At 47.0% G+C, this 9,462-nt stretch overlaps 2 non-coding genes across 2 annotated transcripts; one reads left to right on the plus strand and one right to left on the minus strand.

The window, feature by feature from the left end:
- The first annotated feature begins 7,416 nt into the window (after window positions 1-7,416).
- Window positions 7,417-7,488, plus strand: TRNAP-AGG (transfer RNA proline (anticodon AGG)). The gene has a single exon. It is a non-coding gene; the product is annotated as a tRNA-Pro (tRNA).
- Window positions 7,489-7,757: 269 nt separating this feature from the next.
- TRNAP-UGG (transfer RNA proline (anticodon UGG)) lies at window positions 7,758-7,829 on the minus strand. The gene has a single exon. It is a non-coding gene; the product is annotated as a tRNA-Pro (tRNA).
- Between the last annotated feature and the right edge of the window lie 1,633 nt (window positions 7,830-9,462).

The following is a 9,462-nucleotide window of genomic DNA, read 5'->3' on the forward strand; positions in this document are numbered from 1 at the left end:
TCCTCTGAAGGTGATGGACTGTGTGGTCCCTACTGCTCTGCAGGGGTCTGGAACAAGTCTTTCCCATTTCAGACTAGCTTAATCACCAGCACTTTAGGGGAATTCTGGAAATCTGGATCTCTGTTTTGGAAAAAGCAAAACAGAAAAGGAAGAAAGGAAGGGAAAAGAACAAGAGTGGGGGGAAAAAGAGAAGGAAAAAAGAAAAGAAGAAAAGAGAGAGGGAGAGGGAGAGGGAAAGGGAGAAGGAGAGGAAGGAAAGCATGAAAAAACCCACCTTTGTTCTTTGTTACATTAAATTTAAAACACCACACTGGTAGCAATATATTGGCCTCATTACACAAAGACAGTAAGATCCAGCTAGCTCATAATTCCACCAATAAAGATCATGATTTGTCAATAAAAATGAAGGCAGTCACTGATCCATAGTCTAGATTTCCTCCTTGGAGTGGAATTGTAAAATACGATGATCAAACTTGGTGCAAAACAGAGCAAATGTGAAAGGTAAGCTAGGTAAAAATATACTCCTCCTCTTGCCACTGTCACATGAAGCCAGACAGGACCAGGTCCTTCATCAGAACACCCCAAACCACCTACAGCCATTGTGAAGAGAAATCCCATTTTTTAAGCTGTATGGAAAATCTTTGCTCATGATTTTATGTGTAACTTTCTTGGCAATTTCGAAAAAGAGGCACAGAGGGGCTTGACTGAAAACTGATGACACAATCTCTCCCTGCTCTTAGCATTTTGGCATGCAGCACAAAAGCATTTCTGAAATCCCTCCAGTATCTAGATCTGTACCTGGAATCTTTTTAGGATTAATATTAAAAGTGTATGGTAGACTAGAGACAGGTCTGCTCAGAGGAGTGAACATCCAATGAGTTCCCCACCTTTCTGTCAGTGAACAATAAAAGGTCAAGAGTGTTGTGTGAAATATTTTTGCCTCTGGTGGGAAAAAAATGTTGATAAATTACCTTCAACTTAATTTCAAACTAATTTGTTTGGTGTTTTCTCAAAGAGCCTTAAAAATGTTGGCAATCTCCTAAGCGTGGCTACAGGTCTTGTTCAGTCAGCTCCTAACCCCACCACTGAGCCCTGGTCTTCCAGGAACACATGCCAAAATAAAACAATTGAAAAAAAAAATGCACGTGGTCTTTACTTAGAAGTCCTAAGGCTATCCAGATCATAAATTTGTTTTGAGGTGTGTGGCAATACTTATTTACTCCCAATTGATTGTCTTCTTTGTGGGAGCTTTTCAGCCAAGTTAGAAAGCCAGAAAGTGCTGATCATAGTAAATCTATAACATACCTTTAAGTAACAGCTGAAGGTACTTACCAAAACTTCTCCTCAGAAAAAAAATATATCAGAGACATTCATTCAAACACCTTCAGCTGATCCCACATCTTGGGCAGATGGGGTGGGGGTGTGGATTCTGCCCCTTTCTCTGTTCAGGTGAGACCCCACCTGCAGAGCTGCCTCCGGCTCTGGGGTCCAACATCAGAAGGACGTGGAGCTGCTGGAGAGAATCCAGAAGAGGCCACGGAGATGCTCTGAGAGCTGGAGCCCCTCTGCTCTGGAGACAGGCTGGGAGAGCTGGGGGTGTCCAGCCTGGAGAAGGGAAGGCTCCAGGGATAGGGAATTGTGGCTGCAGTAACTGAAGGGACCCTGCAAGAAAGACAGAGAGAGGCAAATTACAAGGGTCTGGAGTGACAGGACAAGGGGAATGGCTTCCCACTGCTACAGGGCAGGGTTAGATGGGATACTGGGCAGAAATTCTTGGCTGTGAGGCCCTGGCACAGGTTGTCGAGAGAAGCTGTAACTACCCCACCCCTGGAAGTGTTCCAGGCCAGGTTGGGCATGTCCTGGAGCAACCTGGTCTAGTGGAAGGTGCCTTGCCATGGCAGGGTGTGGAACTGGATGACCTTTAAGGTCCCTTCCAATCCAAACCATCCATTACTCAATGATTGTATGATTTGCATCAATGAAGATAACCAGGGGAATAATAATGTCATTATTAGAGGGCTGCAAACAAAAAGCAAAACTCTGGGAAAACAAAGAACATCTGGACTTGGGATTTGAGATGGAGATGAGGCTCTTCTGAGTGCCAGCACTGGAACAGGCCAAGGCACCCCACGCCAAGCAAAGAGCCTGTGGCCTCACTACAGCTGCAATGGTGAAGCTGCTTCTGGGAAGCTTTGGGATGAAGTTTGCCTTCAAGTTTTAATTATTTAAACTTCAAAGTGGAATTAAAAGTCAAAGTACTTGAGCTTGTGGGGTGGAGTTTTTCATGGTCTTCAGCATCGCATTTCTCTAAGGAAGGGGTCTGCATCTGCATTCATGTTTCAGTTCACAGCAAACCCAAACCAAAGAGATGAGCTCCAGGTGAGCACCTACCACATGCTGACCAAGACTGAGGCACAGGACCAGCTATAGCTAATTTAAAAAAAGAAAAAGCCCTCTGAACTGTGGATGGCAAGTCATCAGCACTTTTTCCCTCTGCATATTTTGGTAGTGTGGATACAGCCAGGCACCTTCACCAAAGAGCTGTGGTTAGTGCTGGGGTATGGCTGAAGGCTGTGTCAAGAGATGCAGAAGCTCTCAGCAGTTGAATTCATAGTCATGTCTGTACTGCCAAATAACAAAGTCTAGTGAGTGTCCCTGACCCTGAGACCAAGGGGTATGGACCAGCATCCACATTGCTCAGGGCTGTCCCTGTCTTGAGCTCACCCCCCTGGAGAGCACATGGCCTTCCCCAGCTCAGGTGTTGCCCCTCTGGCCCTAAGACAATAGAACTGTTTTGTGTGGCTAAACTGCCTGCAGTAATATGTGAGGTATGCTGCAGACCACTGGAGTGATGCTTTCTAGCAGGAAACCAACGTTTGAGGGTGTGAAGCCTCTTTGGATATGCTGCATGGGACCAACAAGGCCCAAACAGGGTCAGAGTGACATGATTGCCCATGAGGACTCTTGAGTAAACTCACTTCAGGCTGGGTATGTGGCAAGGGAGTGAGCAATGTGGACCATCAGGATGGTCTCAGGCTCATCTTTTGGTGTTCTCCTGCTCAGCAATGCAGACAAACTCTTTTTGCTGCGTTAGCCATGTATTATGTGCAGGTGAAAGAGGCATTGTGCCTTTTGCACCTTACACATACAGCTTCCTCTCTTTGCTCCCAACCTTTAAGAAACTGAAATGCAATGTGGAAAATTCAGGTCTGGGGAAAGAGTTTGAAGGAAAACCCACATTACCCCTCCACTCATCAAATTCCTCATCTCTTTGAACATGGACCACAATAAAACCAATATTATAACAAAGGGGACACTACATTAGCATCCTTAGTGAGTGCACCAGATGTGGGATAAGAGACATCTGACCAGACACAGTCATCATCATGTCCCCTTGTGTTTGAGCTAGTCATGTCCAGCTTACCTTGAAGGCAACACAAAAAGAGGGACATTGACATTTTCTCTGACATGCAGTGTTGAGACAAGATAGATGAACTGCTCTCCAAGAAACTCTCCAAACCAAAGACATCTGATTGCTGATGCAGGTGAGAAGAATCCATGTCTAGAAAGAACAAAGAACCCTTTCATTTACAACATTGCCTCAACTACAAGCATTTAAAAATAACTCTTAGGCACCCAAGACACTCCATTACGTGGATGAAGGTGGAATGGGTGAGCCTGTGGAGTATATGCAGAAGTAGGGAGTGCTAGACTTGAAACGCAGTGAAGGACATTAAGCAACAGAGGAAATGTGCAGGGTTAAACCAGCATCTCTATGCAAAGGAGAATGCATTGTCTGAGCAAAAGCTTTCCAGCATCAAGGGGCAGTAAACAAGCTGCAGGAAGAAAAGCTGTGGCAACTGCACTATGTAAGTAGAAAGAATAATACACTGCTTTCCTGTTGGCAGGAGTGATATATTTCCCTTTCTGGGCATGGGTGAAAGGCAGGTCCCACAACTCCAGCATCCACCTCGCCATGCATGGCTGGTTGGGAAATCTCAATCTCTTGGCAAAGGCATTTTTGTAGCTGTGATGGCTCATGGAAAGGCAACTGACCTGTTCAAACCCACTCTGAACCTCTGAAAAGTGAACACTGGCTGCCAGGGCGAGACGCTCTGGAACTTGTGTTTGCAGGATTCAGCCTCAGGAGCAGGGCAAAATTCAACAAAATGCAGGATAATTAACTTCAGATGTACCTGTCAAGATGTCACAGACACAGTCCTGGAGAGGAGCAGCATATTATTTGTTTCTCATAATGGAGCAATTATCTTGTTGTAAGAGGGGCTCTCTCCAGTGCTCCCTTGCTGCCTTTTGTTTTCCTTCCACATTGATTCACACATTATTTAACTTTTGACTTGGACACAGCAGGTTAAAGCATTTAACAGCTTGGCTGCTTGCTCAGACAGAGCCGAGAGAGGGAGGGGAGGAGGAGGAGGTGGCAATTTTTTGCCTTAAATTTTCAAGGTTTCTGTGCTACATTTTTCTAAGGGAGAGACGAAAGAGAAGGGAAGGGGAGGGGGGAGTGGGAAATGGCATTCCACAAAGACGGAGTCACATTTTCCAGGATTATAACATGCTCTCTGCTGTCCCCAGCTTTCACTGGGAGATGCATTCCTGCTCCACAGTGGAGAAAAGGTCAGTGGTAAAAATTTCGCAGGAACTCCATCATTGTCCTCGTGGGACACGTTCATCAGGAGGAGAGAGTCAGGCGTCGTGCTCTGTCGACAGAAATCCACATCACAAAACATATTACTGGGGGAAGGTGGGGAACACAGATAGAGCCCATGACTTCATTTTGCTGGATTATTTCCCCCTCGCTCACTGGATACCTGTGGAGCCAGAGGGCATGGACAGAGAGATGTTTTGCTGAACAAATGAGATAAAGGCAGGAGAGAGAAAACAGGATGGATGTGATTTAAAGTGCTGGAAAAGCCTCTGCCCCAGGGGAAAATTAACTTTTGGTTTATATAAAGTAAGGTATAACTCTGTGAGCCACTGCCAATTATGGATCTACCCGAGCTTGTCCAAAGCAATTGTAGCAGGCAGGGCCAGCATAGGCCCAGTGGTAGTCACTAAACAGAGGAAGATTTAAAATGTGGACTAAAGTTCATCACTGCAATAATAACTCAATCTCTTGAATTCAGAATGAGAATGGATGACAAAGTGGTTGAGCTTTGCTTGGAAGCACACATGGATGTGCAGCAAGGGGCTGATAAGGAGAAACATGAAGCATATCTTCTCCAAGGAGGGTTGTTGGTGCTGGTGAAAATGCCTCTTCCTGTTTAAACTAATGTACTCGAGGGAATTCCTCTGAGATAAATGGCCTGAGAGGATTGTTTGTAGAAAGGAAAACAATCAAAATCAGTGTGAAAACTGATTGTGTTTCTCTTTTGTTACACATGCACAAATACAGACATGCCAAAGGTAAGTTCTACCCTTCGAACAGCATCACTGCAAGCAAGAACTGCAAGCAAGTTCCAAGAGTCTCCAGATACTGTGATTTGTCACTTTTCCCCCTCCAAACTCAAAACAAAAGCTTGACTGTGCTTGAGAAAGGACCAAGTGCTGGGTACTTGCACTGGGACCCCATGTCCAGAAAACTTTGAAGTGTATTTGAGTTTCTTCTGGAATAGAAGAATTTTTCTGGCATTAAGTTGCCATTTGGTTTTTTCTTCTCTTTTTAAGAGTCACCAGCCTCAATCCCAAACTTGCTTTTAGCTTCTTTTTAATGTAGCTGAATCCTCCCCACCTTCCCCAAACCACATCATGCTGCTCGTATAAAACAAGCCATTCCCTGTGGGTTTGGGCTATAACATCCCACCAATTATAACCACATATGAAGCACCAATATTTACATGACACTGTTTACCCAGGCAGCATGTTCACAAGGAAGTTCCCTGAAGTGAGAAGGTAACTTCAGTGGTAGAACTTGCTCTGCTCTCTCTGTTGTTTCCTCTCTTTTCTGTGCATTTCAGAGCATGTATGGCACAGCAATGCGTGGTCAGCCCTGGGATGCACAAAGACTGAGGGATGAAGGGATGGAGCAAGTCTTGAGCAGAAGGACTAGAGGGTGCTGAGGGATGAGACATACAACACATCCCAGCCGTGTGTGCTGGCACCCAGATTCCCCCCTGTGTTGTCAGCAGGGCAGAGGGGATTCTGCCCCTCTGCTCTGTTCAGGTGAGACCCCACCTGCAGAGCTGCCTCCAGCTCTGGGGTCCAACAACAGAAGGATGTGGAGCTGCTGGGGAGAGTCCAGAGGAGGCCACACAGATGCTCTGAGGGCTGAGCCCCTCTGCTCTGGAGACAGGCTGGGAGAGCTGGGGTGTCCAGCCTGGAGAAGAAAGACCTTAGAGTCTTGGGAAGACCTCAGAGCCCCTGCCAGAGCCTAAACGGGATGCAAGAGAGCTGGAGAGGGACTTTGGACAAGGGCCTGGAGGGACAGGACAAGAGGGACTGGCTTCCCACTGCCAGAGGAAAGGGTTAGATGGGATATTGGGCAGAGATTCTTGGCTGTGAGGGTGTCGAGGCCCTGGCACAGGTTGTCCAGAGAAGGTGTGGCTGCCCCATCCCTGAAGTGTTTGAGGCCAGGCTGGGCATGTCTTGGAGCAACCTGGTCTAGTGGAAGGTATTCCTGTCTGTGGCAGGGGATTGGACTACATTACTTTTTACAAGTCTGTTCCAACCCAAATCATTCTATGGTTCTATTGCATATTGCAGTGTCCTTGACTGCTCCTGTGTTTTCCTGAATTGCTTCCTCCAAGAAAAAAGCCTTAACTTTAACTTCTCTTAAAGCCTCAACTTTAACTTCTTTTAAAGCTTATAGACCTGTTGAAATTTTCAGTGAATATCTAAATTATTCTCATTTTGCATTTACTGGGATTTCATCCTACTCTTCATCAATAAAATCCTTGAAATCAGTGGCTATATGCACAATGGAAAAAGTTTATGGTGGATGAAAACTCCATGGGAGGTTTGAGAGTACAATTCCTGAAGAGATGGGTGTATGCAATGGGCGCAGGGGAATGTGAGGGCAGAAAGCACCTGCAGAAGGGGGTGCAAGCAGAAGTGGGAATAGGGGTGAGTGCTAAAGGGTGAAAATGCTTGCAAAAGTGCGTGTGAGGGCAGAAAAGAAGTGGATGTAAGGTATGGAAGAGGCTCGCGGTGCCGGGGCGGGTACGAGGGGAAAAAGCGGCTGCAGGGCAGGTGAGATGGCGGCGGGACGGGGCAGGGCTGGGCTGCGAGGGGAGATGGCGGCGGGATGGAGCAGGGCTGGGCTGTGAGGGCAGCTCTGACAGCTCCAGCAGCAGGGCCCGGCGGCGGGGCCGAGCTGCCGCCATCCAGGAACGATGCCCACCGCCGAGTGACGTCATCTTCCTGGTGATAGAGTCCGGACGCGGAACCATACTGTCAGCCGGCTCGTTGGTCTAGGGGTATGATTCTCGCTTAGGGTGCGAGAGGTCCCGGGTTCAAATCCCGGACGAGCCCTTTTGGATTCGCTGCACCCCTCCCCGCGCACAAGCGGATTGGAGGTGTGGTTTGGTTTGGTTTTGGTTTGTTGTTTTTTTTTTTTTTCCCAGATAGACCGCGTTTTGCCGTGTCGCACATAGGCATTCCCCGCGGAAACGAAAGTACACCCGAGGAGAGAGTCCGTGGGAAGGGAACACGGAAAGCAGAGATGAGTGGGAAAACAAAAGAGAGAAATAGAACGAGTGAGACGGAAAGAAAAAAAGAAAGAAAACAAGGAAGAAAAAACAGGGCTCGTCCGGGATTTGAACCCGGGACCTCTCGGACCCAAACCGAGAATCATACCCCTAGACCAACGAGCCAGTTAAAATATCGTGTGTCAAAATAGCTGTATGTCACTTTGTGTAAAGAGTATGGGTGGCCTTGTCTCTTAATAGGACTTTTATGTGTCTTTCTGAGTGCAAAATCGCAGAATCCCAGATTCTACAGACACTTTCCGCTAGACCAGACTGCTCACAGACACGCCCAACCTGGCCTGGAACACTTCCAGGCACGGGACAGTCACAGCTTCTCTGCACAATCTGTGCCAGGGCCTCACCACCAGGGAAGAATTTTTGCCAAATATCCCACCTAACCTCACCCTCTGGCAGTGTGAAGCCATTTCCCCTTGTCCTGTCATTCCAAGCCCTTGTCCAAAGTCCCTCTCCAGCTCTCTTGCAGCCCCTTTAGGCACTGGCAGGGGCTCTGAGGTCTCCCCGGAGCCTTCTCTTCTCCAGGCTGGACACCCCAGCTCTACCAGCCTGTCTCTGCACTCTCTCCAGCAGCTCCACGGCCTTCTGATGTTGGACCCCAGAGCTGGAGGCAGCTCTACAGGTGGGGGAAAGCAGCAGAATCCCTTCCCTCAAACCACTGCCACATCATATGTGTGTGGCATTTGGAAAAGACAAGAACTATTTTCTTCATATTTTGGGAGAAAAATGAGGGAGGACAACTCCCCAAGAGTTATTAATTATATTTTTATATATATTTATAATTATTAACTAATATTAATTATACCATTTTGCCTGGAAAACAATGTAATTTTTTTCCTCTGCCAGGGCTGTTTCTGAAGCTGTTCTGGAATGGGCATCACTTTCCTGAAAATTGAATTTTGCAGAGGTCAATTCCCCACAAATTGTTTACCTTGATTCCCTGCACAGAAGGAAACATTCTTGCATTGCCTGAAAGCCAAACAGAGCTGCCATCCATCGCTGCCTGCTGCTATTCATGCAGTGCCAGCAGCAGATAAGATAAAGAAATTTTTAGTCTTGTTACAACTGAAAACAAACCGTGCCAGCAGGTATCCTTTAGGCACTTACCTGGTTCCATGGAGTCAAGCCCTGCCCATGTGTTAGGCTTGTGTGCAAGAAGCTGCCCAACAACAACAGGGTTTGAGACAGTAATATAATTTAGTACTTAGAATATAAGTCAGCAATCCAGCTTTGGGATTTTTTAAAATAACATTCTCATAACATGGAGAACTAGTTCCTAACATGAATCTTGAGCTGCTCCAACTAAACCTCTCCTGTAGCTCCAGAGATGCTGTGCTTACTCCACTGTCAGGTTCATGGAGGTTCTTGCTGTGCTGTGGTCCAGGAGATGGCTGCAAACTCCCCTGTGGTGCAGGCAGGACTCTGCCAATGGCAATGCTCCCCAAAAATATCCCTCCACGGTTTTATGACTGAAGAGTGTTGTTAACTCAGATTTGGAGACACCTAAGATGTTTGGGCTTTGATGGGTTCTTTGAGGAGCACAGTGTCCAGCCCTAGGGTCCAACCTCAGGAAGATGTGGGGCTGCTGGAATGGGGCCAGAGGAGGCCAAAAGATTCTTTGAAGGCTGGAGGTCTTGTGTTCTGGAGACAGGCTGGGACATCTGGGGCAGGTCAGCCTGGAGAAGAGAAGGTTCTGAAGAGAACTAAGAGGCCCTTCAAGTGCTTAACAGGGCTCCAAGAGAGC

The sequence above is a fragment of the Melozone crissalis genome, unplaced genomic scaffold (assembly GCF_028551555.1).
Source record: "Melozone crissalis strain CALT ecotype California unplaced genomic scaffold, PUWL_Pcris_2 ptg000009l_1, whole genome shotgun sequence".
NCBI classification, from domain to species: domain Eukaryota; kingdom Metazoa; phylum Chordata; class Aves; order Passeriformes; family Passerellidae; genus Melozone; species Melozone crissalis.